The 12,693-nt window shown below is 56.2% G+C and overlaps 1 long non-coding RNA gene across 1 annotated transcript; it reads left to right on the top strand.

Moving 5' to 3' along the window:
* The first annotated feature begins 222 nt into the window (after positions 1 to 222).
* LOC135298449 (uncharacterized) lies at positions 223 to 1,145 on the top strand. Its single transcript, XR_010360425.1, has 3 exons — positions 223 to 327; positions 438 to 627; positions 890 to 1,145. It is a non-coding gene; the product is annotated as an uncharacterized LOC135298449 (long non-coding RNA).
* The last annotated feature ends 11,548 nt before the right edge of the window (positions 1,146 to 12,693 follow it).

Here is a 12,693-nt window from a genome sequence, read left to right as displayed (position 1 = left end):
AGGCTGCTCAGCTTGGAACCAGATGATCTTTAGGGTCCCTTCCAAGCCAAACCATTCAAGGATTTCATCATTCCACCATGCCCACCTCCCAGTGTGGAGCGGCCCTGAAACTTCTGTGACATCACAGCTCCCACAGTGTTCCAGGTGGAACGTCCAGCACCTGGAAACCACCACAGCAGACACTCTGCCTGCTGCCAGCGCTCAGTTGGCGCTCGCTCTGCACTCTGCCCGTCAGCACTCAGCTGTTGCTGCTGCTGCCTGGCCTTTTCCTGCTGCCTGCTCTGGAGCACCAATCCCAGCAGGATGAGCACTGCTGCGCCAGTGGAGGTACAGTGCCATTCCAGGGAGGGGGCAGCCTGCTTGACCAGGATGCAGCCACGTGGCAATGGATGGTGTGGGACAGGAACCCCACTGTGACATTGTGCTGTCTCTTGCAGACTAACAGAGACACTGTGGTGGCGATGGAAGTGGACATGGTGCAGGATCAGGAAGAAATGATGGAGGTGGACGTGGAAGAGCAGGTTGAGGAGATGGAAGTAGATGTGGAGGATGACATCGAGGAGATGGAAGTGGACGAGAAGGATGAGGAGGAGCCCATGGTCCTTGGATGAAGATGGAGCCCCACAAGTAAGACAGGCAGATGCTCCCCATGCCCTGCCCACAGACACAGTGGCTGCCCTGGCGCCAGGCTGGGGCTGGGCTGCATGGCCCCGCTCAGGGACACGCTGCCCGCAGGGGGCCTGGATTGTGCTGCCACAAGCACCAGCCCTGGCCTGCCCTGCACTTGCCTGGGGCCACACCAGCCCTGCCAGCCCTGTCCCAGCTCCTGGGGCCCAGCTGGGCCCAGTGCTGGCAGCTGACTCCAGCTTTGCTTCTTTCTTCCTTCCAGGACTGATGCAGATGACGGCCGTATATATTACGCCTGTGTATATATGTTTGAAAAGTTAGGATATTTTTGTAAATATGTTCTTAGGTTAGTAGTTCTCTGTAAATATGTTTTGAAGATTGTTAGTCCATAGGATCCCATGCAAATAAATCCTGTAGATTGTTGTTGTTGTTGTTATAAGGATTGTTGTAATGGAAGGTGTTCTGTAAATCCTCGTGTTTGCCGATCTTTGGCAAATAAATACTGCTTCTTTATAAAACTTCACTTCTCTTTCTCATTCCTTTGGGCACTGTCAGAACCCCGGACCTCCCCCTGACCATCCTAAATGATTCCAGCCCCAGCCAGGGGGCTTTAAATCCTTGGCAGGGGGTTCGGAGACCCTGGCATGTAGCCAAAGACCCCTGTGCCTTTGAATTTAACTCATAAAGCAAGTTACCACCTTTATGTCAAGAATTAAAAGTCACAACAATTTAGATAGTCTAGTAATAGTAATCACAAAGTGAACGGAAAACATTTAGAGCACTGTACACAGAGGTTTTGAACCTTGTATGAAAGAGTTTGGAATTCTCTACATAAAAGTCAAAGGTTCTAAGACAGAAAAATTTGGGCGTACCCTGTCCTTCCTCTTTCTTCTCCCTAGCATCCATATGAAAGATGATGTTAGCATCCACAAATTGGTTTCAAGTAGAAAGTCACTATCTAACTTAAGTAATAGGTATTAAAACATTCTTGTAAACATAGTATACCCACTTTTTAATATAAAAGATAACACCAACCCGAGAGGCAAAAAGAGTACCTTAAGCTGAGCTGCTGAACAAACCTCAGCAGGCCAGACAAAAAATGTTTTAGACAAAACATAAAAATCAACCTTAAGAACGTGAAGCACATACTTCTCAACTCTTCCTTCGACAGCTAAGTTAGAAAAAGAGACTTCTAACATACCTCGAAATCCCCTCAACCAAAGAAAACCCAAGAGGCACAGGCAGCGTTTGCACAGTTGGGATTTCCACTTGTTCCGGGATCCCGGGGCTGGAGCTCCCTGGGGCTGCTGCCACGGCCACCCCGCGGCTGGGGCTCCCTGTGCACAGGGGGTCCCACTGACACCACTGCTGCCGCTGGCCACTGCTGCTGCTCCTGGGCTGGGGCACAGCCGCGTCCCCAAGAGCTGAGCTCTCACCAGCACAGAGGGGGCTCTCGCTGCACTGGCCCCTGCAGCCATGCCACCAAAGCAAGGCAGGAAACTTTCAGCCACCCTTCCTGCTGCAGCCACAGCCACTCCTGGCTCCAGAGCCGCCATCAGCCCACAGGGATGCAAAATCCACCTGCCCGCTCTCAAGGCCTTGACAGCCTTGGCAACTGTGGCACCTGCATCTGGGCTGCTGCAGGGGCTGATGTTTAAGGCTTGCAGCCTCCAAAGGCTCCGGGCTCTGCTTCCCACCCTGCTCTGCACTGCCCTGGCTCCGCATTGCTCAAGAGACAAAAGCCAAGCCAGGGGATCCTCACCCTGCCCAAATTCCTGAATTTACTGCAGTCCTTAGGACCTTCTCCACTTTCGGAGAACCTATTCGTTTGATCACTGATTCGGCAGATGTCTATGACCTAGAGCAGCGGGCCGAAAATTCCATTTTCAAAGACATTTCTAACCCCAACTAGAGCATTTGCTTTCAGCATTCATTTCTCTTTTGTCCCACAGACAACACCCACGCTATATCATGCACACAAGGCCTCATACCACCCTTCCTGGGTTCATAGTAGGCAATGTTAGAGCAGATGCCCCAGCAAGGGTTGTCCAAACCTCCCCACGGAATGTTTTTGAACAGGCTAGGATCCGCCACCACTTCTACCATCAAAACATTCCTGCACCGCTCAGCATCTTTAAAATTACCCAAGATCAGGCAAGATTCATGGCAGCCACCTGCCCAAATTGTCAGCAACGTGCCTTTGCTTCTGTCAGAGCTGCACTCAATCCAAGAGGACTAAAGACTCTCCACATCGGGCAATCTCACATCACACACCAAGCCCCTTTTGGGAGACTAAAATACATCCCCGTCTCAATCCACACCGACAACGCTGCGGTTTTCGCCTTTGCCCATGCTGGTGAGAAATCAAAAGATGCTATAAAACATTCCTTTTTACCTTTTCCACCTTCCCTGTTCCACAGGAAATTAAAACTGATCATGGTCCTGCTAATACCTCCCACTGATTCCAACCCTTTTCTGACCAGTGGGCTACAAAACATGACACAGCCATAGCACACTCTGCCACAGGACAGTCCATAGTCCAGAGGGCCCACTCTTCCATCCAAAGGATCCTTGATCAACAGAGACAGGGAGTCCACATATTATCTCCCATTGAGAGACTGGCCAAGGCCCTTGATGTGCTCAACTTTTTCAACACCTCATTTATGGAGCCAACTCCCCCAGTCATCAGGCATCAGGCATTTCATGTGACTGCAGGCCAGTGAAAAGAAAAGCCACCTGTCTTGATCAAAGACCCTGAATCCAAACAAATTATGGGCCCTTTCCCATTCATTACTTGGGGGAGAGGATATGCTTGTGTCTCTACAGCAGCACGCCCAAGATGGATCCCAGCAAAAAACATAAAACCCTTCTGCCAATGGCCAGGCAAACACCAGGGCCACCTTCAGAAGAACAGAATGAAAGCCTAAGAGAGACAGCAGCAGCCTGGAAAGGAAGAAGAAGAAGGACAGAAGAAGATCTCCTAAGCAGTGTGGACCACAAAGACCAACACCAAGAGAGCTCAGACACCACTAACTGCGATATACCGCTTAACAATTGGAAAAACTGTATTCTAGCCTTGATATTTGATTCTTCTCATAAGCGGACTTCAAACCCTTGCCTTACAGAAGAGAAAGTTTAGTGGGACCAGAATTTAAGTTTCACATTGCAATCTCCCTATCTCTTTACTTTCAGGCCACCCAAGCCTCCACCCACTACTAAATTAGCTAAAGTCAAAGGATGCTGTCTTTTGTTGCCACTGCAGCAGGAAGCTGGATGCTCCTCACTATGCCACATGCCTTCAGCTGGCTGGTTCCACAGCCAAGCCACAATTTCTTGCCCATGGCCACGCTTGTCAACCTCTTCTCACATAAGGACTCAGTATACCAGAGCGTACACCTGCTCAAAGATCAAATCAACAAGATCCAGATGAAAGACAACAATGACTGGCTCACTGGACTTTTGAAAGACTGGGGCACGAAAGGCTGGCTTTCACCTTTAGTTAAGACTGTTTTGTGGGCTTTGTTTCTTGTATTCATTGTCTTGGTTATTCTATCCAGTTTTGCTCAACGCATGCAAAAGTCCATGGCAGAAGCCTTCATTCCTGAAAACAAAAAGGGGGCAGTTGTGGAGGCCCAGGGGCCTCTCATTGCAACTGTAATACCTTAGGGCAAAGGGGACCAAGGTGAAACAGAGAACCCCCTCTGAATGCAAGGCTCTCACCCATGGCCACTTGCAGCCTCTTGCAATCCGCAGGTTTTGTTGCTATCACCCACTTCAACTGCCATTTTTTCCTTATATCTCCTCTCCAGAAAATGTTCTTCCCTCCCTTCTCCCCTCCTTCGCCCCTTCACCCTCCAATATAAAACCTTCATTCCCCAGCCTCATTTTCTCTCCGTCCCTGGACCCTCTTCATGGCAATGCACAGCGTTTGGAGTTCCACACAAAGACTCGTCTCTGGCCTCATTCATCAGCACTTGAAGCAAGTGTGCTCTGGCCTCTGGGAGTGCAGGTGGCTCACACGGGCTCACTGTGGACACGCCGCAATCACACAGTCATTGAGTGCACCAGAGAACCTGGCCTCTAATAAAAGGCATGAATGCCACAGCCCACCCAACCCAATGCCTTGCATGTCTCTACTTTTTCCTTCTTCTCTCATCTCTCATGTCACTTTCCCCATTGCCTCTCTCTGCCAGCTTGGCTTCTCTCTCTCCTGGCTGCAGCTTCAGCCACATGTGTGACACTGCAGGAACAGCCTGACCCACAGGGAAGTGGGAGAGGTCTCTTTGTCAGCAACTGAAGTGACAGAACAAGGGGGAATGGGATGAAACTGCAAGAGCTGGAATCCATTCCATGATGGCAAGAAGTTCTTTCCTGTCAGGGTGCTTGTCCCTGACACAGGGACCAGCGCAGAGAGCCTGTGCATGCCCCATGCCCGCCAACATCCAAGGCCAGCTTGGACAGGGGCCGCAGCAACCTGCTGTGCTGGGAGGCTGCTCAGCTTGGAACCAGATGATCTTTAGAGTCCCTTCCAAGCCAAACCATTCAAGGATTTCATCATTCCACCATGCCCACCTCCCAGTGTGGAGCGGCCCTGAAACTTCTGTGACATCACAGCTCCCACAGTGTTCCAGGTGGAACGTCCAGCACCTGGAAACCACCACAGCAGACACTCTGCCTGCTGCCAGCGCTCAGTTGGCGCTCGCTCTGCACTCTGCCCGTCAGCACTCAGCTGTTGCTGCTGCTGCCTGGCCTTTTCCTGCTGCCTGCTCTGGAGCACCAATCCCAGCAGGATGAGCACTGCTGCGCCAGTGGAGGTACTGTGCCATTCCAGGGAGGGGGCAGCCTGCTTGACCAGGATGCAGCCACGTGGCAATGGATGGTGTGGGACAGGAACCCCACTGTGACATTGTGCTGTCTCTTGCAGACTAACAGAGACACTGTGGTGGCGATGGAAGTGGACATGGTGCAGGATCAGGAAGAAATGATGGAGGTGGACGTGGAAGAGCAGGTTGAGGAGATGGAAGTAGATGTGGAGGATGACATCGAGGAGATGGAAGTGACACCAGGAGGAATTTCCCCAGGGAAAGGCTGCTCAGGCCTTGGCAGGGACTGCCCAGGGAGCTTTGCAGTGCCCATCCCTGCAGCTGTCCCAGGAAGGCCTGCAGGTGGCACTCAGGGCTCTGGGCTGGGGACAAGCTGGGCATCGAGCACTGCTGGGACTCCATGGTCTCATAGACCTTTCCCAACCTTAATGATTCCACGAGTCTATGATTCTATGAAGACATGATTCAGAACAGAGTTAACTCAAATCTATCATACACAAATATTACAGAGGTCAAAATTCACGTGAATGAAATTTAAGATTATTCTTTAAGACTGAAAGAATCGTATGTCAATGTTGCATATAGGTAAAGCCCTATAAAAGAAGAGCCTTGTTACCCTTGTAAGATGATGCCTCGGGCCTCCTGCTTCGGCTAAGTACAGCTAACAGGCAGGGGTGAGGGGCTCCCAGCAGGGCAGGGAGAGCCGAGCTCAGGATCCCAGGCACCCGAGCTGACGGGGATTGGTGTCTCCTTTACTGAGGTGGGTGTTAATAAGGTCCCAGTTCAGTGGCTGCTCTCACCAGCAGAGGCTCACCCCACGGCAGAGGAAGCAGCTCTGGGCTGGGCTCCTGCAGCAGCAGTGGAATTCCTTTCCCCAAGAGCAGTGGCTCCCACAGTGCTCCTCCAAAGCCAAAACAGGGCTAGGAGCTGCACCCAGCCCCTTCCCCCAGCCCAAATCCCACCCTAGCTCTGGCCCTCCTCCTGCTTCCCCAGGGAAAACTCCCAAAGAATCAGAGCTCTCCCTTTGTCTGAAGCACCCAGCAATCACCTGCCATTAGCAACTCACTGGCAAGAAATTCTACAGGTGAAAAGGAAGAACAGAAAAGAAAACCCTTCCCCAAACAAGGAGGTGGCCAGATGCTGAAGGAGCACACACACATCCCCAGCTGGTGAGAAACCCTCCCCCTGCCTCAAAGAGGAAGAGTCTGACCGTGCAGGAGTGAAACCCACAGACATTACAACCAGCCAGGTTCCAGCTGAACTGCAAGGGCAGCCACAGCCAGCAGCAGTCGCCCCTGTAGAACCAAGGAGATCTAAGATGAAATCAGAGCACCCAAATGCTGTGGAGTCTGGCAAATCTGGGGCCATCTCAATACACCACCTTCACTGCAACCATTAATGCCCATACCAACCGAGACACAGTGGGCTCTGCCACCAACAAGCTTAGAAATAATGAGAGTGTGATCAATGGCCCCATGCAGGCCTGATGCAGTCTGTGCTGTGGTTAAGGACCTCAGAAAGGAATTTAAAGAGGAAATGAGGGTGATGAGGCAGGAGGTAAGATAAATGCAGCACTAGTGCAAGTCACAGGCCTCAAAGTCAGAGCCCAACGTCCCCCAGCTACTGTGAGAGTACATCCCACAAGCTGACCTGTGCTTCTTCCTGAGTGACCATGGGGAAGGCATGGGAACGTGGGATGGGAAACCCACTTCTGTCTTAGCAGCACAAGGAGGGAAAACTCAACTCAAGGAAGGAAACACTAATCGAGGGAGTTCCAGTAAGGTGAAGGTAGCCTCCTGCCATGACCAAGCTGCTGGGTATGATCTGTCAGATCCCCTTAAAAGGTACCTCTAGTATGAACGCCCAGGAAAGAAAGAATAACCACGGCTAAAGGGGCCCTGCCTCTAGCCAGGGAGAGGCACGGGAAAACCAGGTCTTTTGGATGGTGTGGATCCAATGGCCTTTCCACATCTCCTTGGGAAAGGAAGGTGCCCACAGCACAGCTCGTACAGCAGGATGCCCAGGGACCAGATGGTGGCTGGCTGGCCATGGGAGCAGCCAAAGAGGATCCACTCCACTGGGCTGTACTCCGGCATTCCTATGGGACACGGGCGCAGCTCATCAGGCCCATGCTGCTCCCTCCCTCCCTCCCAGCCAGCTCCCGTTCCACAACAGCCAGCCCCTGCCCTGCCGAAAACCAACTGGGCTGCAGCTGGCTGAAGAAGGATTCTCCCTCCCTCCCTCCCTGTTCCCCCTCTGCCAGCAAAGGGGGTAACCTCCGCTGCCCGGCTGGGCCCGGCTTTGGGCTCACCTGACATCCGGGTGTAGAACGTGTCCTGGAGGATCGTGCCGCACCCGAAGTCGATGAGCTTCACCTCGCCCGTGCCCAGGTCCACGAGGATGTTCTCGGCCTTGATGTCGCGGTGCAGACGCCGCGGCTGCTGCAGGGCCGCACGGCCTCCAGCACCGGGCGGAGCAGCCCCCGCGCCACGGGCTCCGTCAGGAAGCCCCGCTCCTCCAGCAAGTGCCGGAGCTCCTGACTGCGCTCCGCACGCTCCATGACCAGCGCCAAGCCGTCGGGCACCTCGAACCAGCCCAGGAGCCGCACCACGCCGCGGAAGCCGGGCCGCCACACCTTCCACAGCAGCGCCAGCTCCAGGGCCACAAGGGCGCCCTTGTGCTGCGGGGGGACCGCGATGCCGACAGCGGGGCCGATGCTGCGCCGCGCCTTGGGCCCCCTGCCCGGCCCCGCCGCGGCTCGCCACTGCCCGGCCCGGCACGCTGCGCGGGCCCCGCTCTCTCCACGCTCGCTCCCCTCCGCCTGCCGCCCTGCCGGGCCTCGCCTCAGCCCCGCCCGGCTCGCCCCGCCGGCTCCTCCGCGGGCCCCGCTCCCTCACCGGCCGCGCCCACTCCCAGATGCGCTCCCGGCACGCTCGCTTGATGGCCGCCTGCGAGCCAAGGCCAGCGGCGGGCTCAGCTCGCCGCCCGCCGCCCCGCTCCGACCCGGCCCCGTCTCTTACCGGGTCCCGGAGTAAACGCTGCCGCAGCCGCCGCTGCCCAGCAGCGGCCCTCCCGGCAGAGCTGCTCTGGGCGAGGCTTCTCCGCCCGTGCGGGCGGCACCGCGCTCTCGCTCTTGTGCCCGGGGCAGCCGAGCGCCCGGCGCGCTGCTGCTTGCCGAGCCGCCCCGGGCTGCGGCGGCTCGGGGCCGGCGGCCGAGCTGGCGAGCGGCGGAGCTCGGAGCGGGGAAGCTGCCGGCAGCGCTGTCGGCGGCGGGCCGGGAGCCGGGCGGCAGCGGGGCGGCTGCGGGCGGAACCGCGGCAGGGGCTTCCTTCGGGGCCGGGGCCTCGGCCGGGGCCGGGCCAGAGCCCGCGCCAGGCGGAGCCGAAAGACCGTGCTGCTCCGCCAGCAGCAGAGCGAGCGGCACCTCCAGCGGCGCCACGGGCGGGACGGAGAGAGCGCGGCGGAGGCGGAAGCACGGCGGGCCGGGCAGCGGCGGGCACGGGGCGGCCCCGCCGAGGGGCGCCGTGCGGGACGCGGCGTGAGCCGGGCGGGAGAGGCGGGACACGGACGGGACGGGACGGGAGTAGAGCGAGTGTGAGAGCGAGAAGGAGATGGGGAGCCAGTGGAAAGTCGAACGGAAGACCCATGGAGAGAAGTGCTGCTGCTGCTGCTGCTGCCCCTGCAGCTGCTGCTGCTGTTGCTGCTGTGCCCCGCGGAACGAAAGAGAGAAAGAAACAAATCACACCCCAAAATCATTCCTGTTAGTGAAATAACCAAAGAAAACAATGGAGCAATAAAGAAGAGTGCTGTCTTGTGGCTTCTTTCTTCTTTGGGTGAGACGAAGCATTTCATGGGGAAGAATTGCCTCTTCTGACAGTTTTGCCTGAGTGGACAGGAGTGCAGCATTGAATTTTCAAGTCGAAAAGGGAAATCGTGTCAGTAATGTCATCTCTTTTCATCCTCTCTTGAGACAGTTGCAGGCTGCCAAAAGACACGGTCTGCAGTCTGGAACTTGGGGCCAAGTTTCTTTTTCTGCCAGAGGATGAGGAGGGGAAGCATCCCAGAATCACGGAGTCGTGCCATGGTTGAGCTTAGAAGGGATCTGAAAAATCCCGTGGCTGCAACCCCCCCTGCTGTGGCTGGGGAGCCCTTGCACTAGACCGGCTTGTCTGGAGCTCCGTGCAGCCCGGCCTTGACCACTGTCAGGGACGGGACATGCACGCCTTCTCTGGGCAACCTGTTCCAGCAGAGTCTTTTTTTCTGAATCCCTTAGCTAAACCTAATCTGTCTCCATTTGGATCCATTCTCCCTTGTCCTGTCCTTGCCTGCCCTTGTACAAAGTGACAAAGTGGGGGGGGATTGGTTGTGGAAGAGATTAAGAAAAGTGCCCAATGAACAGACAATCAGTGCCCCACCTCTAACAGATAGGAATAGAATTCCCCTATTTGTAACCTAAGACAACTGGGATCCTGGATCCATTTTTCCTGTGGCTGCGGGTCCCAGCCCCGGCGGAGCAGAACTGGGAGCTGGGACTGCGATCCCTGATTGCCGATCCCCTTGTCTCTCTCTCTCCTGTTCCCTCCCTTTCCTCTGGGGGATCACAAATCCCAGAGCAGCTGCAGAGCCCCGTGCCCAGCCCGGGTTTCCCAGCAAAGGGAGGCCTGGGGGTGAGGTGCCCCGGGCTAGCCAGGAATGGGGGTCCGGGGGTCCCTGGGCTCATGGAAACAGGGAATCCAGGGGCTGGCAGAGGGGGATACCCGGGAAAGGGGGTGCAGGGGGTGTTGGTGCAGGATAAGGGAGTGCAGGGGGTCCTGGAACTGGGGAAGGAGATGCAGGGGGGTCCCAGTGCCCCAAAATGGGGATTCAAGGGGGTCCCCGGGGGAGTCCCCAAAGCCCCTCCCAGGGGGAGCAGGAGCTGGGTCGGGAGCTCTGGGCAGAGAAAAGGGGGTGACCCCGGCATGGGGGGACATGGGGGAGTCAGACGCGCTCTGAGGGGGGACACGACCCCCGGGGACCCCCCTCACCTTCTCCCGCAGGGGAGGCCGAGCCCCAGCCCAGCAGATGAAGCCCAACACGAAGCCCCCGAGCCCTGGCAGCACCTTGGGGGGCGTCCAGCGGCATCTCCGGGGGCGGGAGGGGCAGGATCCGGGAAACGGCGGCTGGGAAGGGACCGGCACGGACTGGGACAGGCTGGGATGGACTGGGACAGGCATGGACTGGGACAGGCTGGGATGGACTGGGACAGGGATGGACTGGGACAGGCATGGACTGGGACAGGCTGGGATGGACTGGGACAGGGATGGACTGGGACAGGCATGGACTGGGACAGGCTGGGATGGATTGGGACAGGCTGGGATGGACTGGGACAAGCTGGGATGGACTGGGACAAGCTGGGATGGACTGGGACAGGCTGGGATGGATTGGGACAGGCTTGGATGGACTGGGACAAGCTGGGATGGACTGGGACAGGGATGGATTGGGACAGGCTGGGATGGACTGGGACAGGCTGGGATGGACTGGGACACTGGGACACAGCAGGGTACACCGAGATACCCCAGGACACACCAGAATACACTGGGACACACCACACCCAGGACTGGGACCCACTGGGAGCAGGATCAGAGCACACTGGGACCTAGCAGGACCAGAAGTGGGGCAGCAGGGATCATAGTGGCAGCAACTGGGATATACTGGGAGTGACTGGGATCATACTGGTGGAAACTGGAACTGTATTGGGTTAGCTGGATGTGACTAGGAAGGACCATGAGTATGCTGAGGGCAACTGGGATATACTGGGAGTGTCTGTAACCATACTGGGTGTGACTGGTTTGACTGGGACCATGCTGAGGGAGAATGGGATCACACTTGGAATGACTGGGCCAGTGCTAGGGGCAACTGAGAGCAACTGGGATCATACTGGAGCAACTGGGACCACACTGAGGGTGACTGGGGTCATACTGGGATCATATTGGAAGTCACTAGGAGCAAGCTGAGAACAGCTGGGACTATGTTGGGGCAACTGGGATATACAGGGAGTAACTGGAATCATGCTGGAGTTGACTGGGGATTGCTGTGAGCAACTGGAATTGTGGAAGCTACTGGGAGCAACTGGGAGTGTGTGGAAGCATGCTGCGGGCAACTGGGATATACTGGGAGAGGCCAGGAGTGACTGGAATCACAGAGCAATCATAAAGGAAGCTACTGGAATAATATACTGGGACTATCTGGGAGTCACTGGGATGGTACTGGGAGTAACTGGAACCATACTGGGATGATAGTGGGGGCAAAGGGCATTGTACTGAGAGTACTGGGAGTGACTGAGATGATACTGGGGGTGACTGGAACCATACTGGGAGAGGCTGGAACCATCCTAGGGGTGAATGGTAACACCTGGGACCATTCTGGGATCATTCTGGGAGTGACTGGGATCATACTGGGATTGTAATGAATTCAACTGAAAGTTCCTGGGATCATACTGGGTGTGACTGGGAGCCGCAGAGCCCATGCTGGGAGTGACCTGGGCACCCCTGGGGGAACTGGGGCAACTGGCCCAGCTGGGGCTCAGGGTTGTTCTCCCCCAGGGCTGCCCCAGGTCCTGCTGCCACCTCCGACCCCACAGAGCCAAGGGACAGGGGACAGGGACAGGGGAGAGCTGAGGGACAAGGACAGGAGACAGGGACAGGGACAGGACAGGGACAGGGGACAGGGCAGAGCCAGGGAACAGGGCCTGGCCGAGGGACACTGAGCTCCAGCACTTGGGGCTGTTACCCTTGGGCTCCCAGCACAGCCCAGGGGCAGAATCCCCTCCAGAAACTGTTGTTTGCTTTCAGCTTTGCTCTGCAACATTCCCCAGGAGCCCCTGCAGCGGCTGCAGCCCGGCCGGGTGCCCGGGGCCACCAAAGCTGCTCTGGCAGTGCCCTCCTGCCCCAGGCAGGGCACACAACAGCCAAGGAAAGGCTCCTGCTGGGCTCAGGGCAGGCACAGGGCACTCCCCTGGCACTGCCACGGGCACAGCAGAGCCGGCCTGGGCACAGCATTGGTACCCATGTCCCATGCCATCCCAGCAGGGATTATGGCTCATTGTGTTATAAATGAGAAGCTTGACTAGGCCAATGTTCAGGCAGCAATCAATATATTAATTAATATGGTAAAGTATGAGCAATACAGCACTTGGTAACAGTGGGGGAAATTTTCCCTGCAACTGCACACTGATAGTTGAGGCTTACAGTATTTATAGGGGTAC

The sequence above is a fragment of the Passer domesticus genome, chromosome 4, assembly GCF_036417665.1.
Source record: "Passer domesticus isolate bPasDom1 chromosome 4, bPasDom1.hap1, whole genome shotgun sequence".
Taxonomy (NCBI): Eukaryota; Metazoa; Chordata; class Aves; order Passeriformes; family Passeridae; genus Passer; species Passer domesticus.
This window is presented reverse-complemented; position numbering and strand designations above follow the sequence as displayed.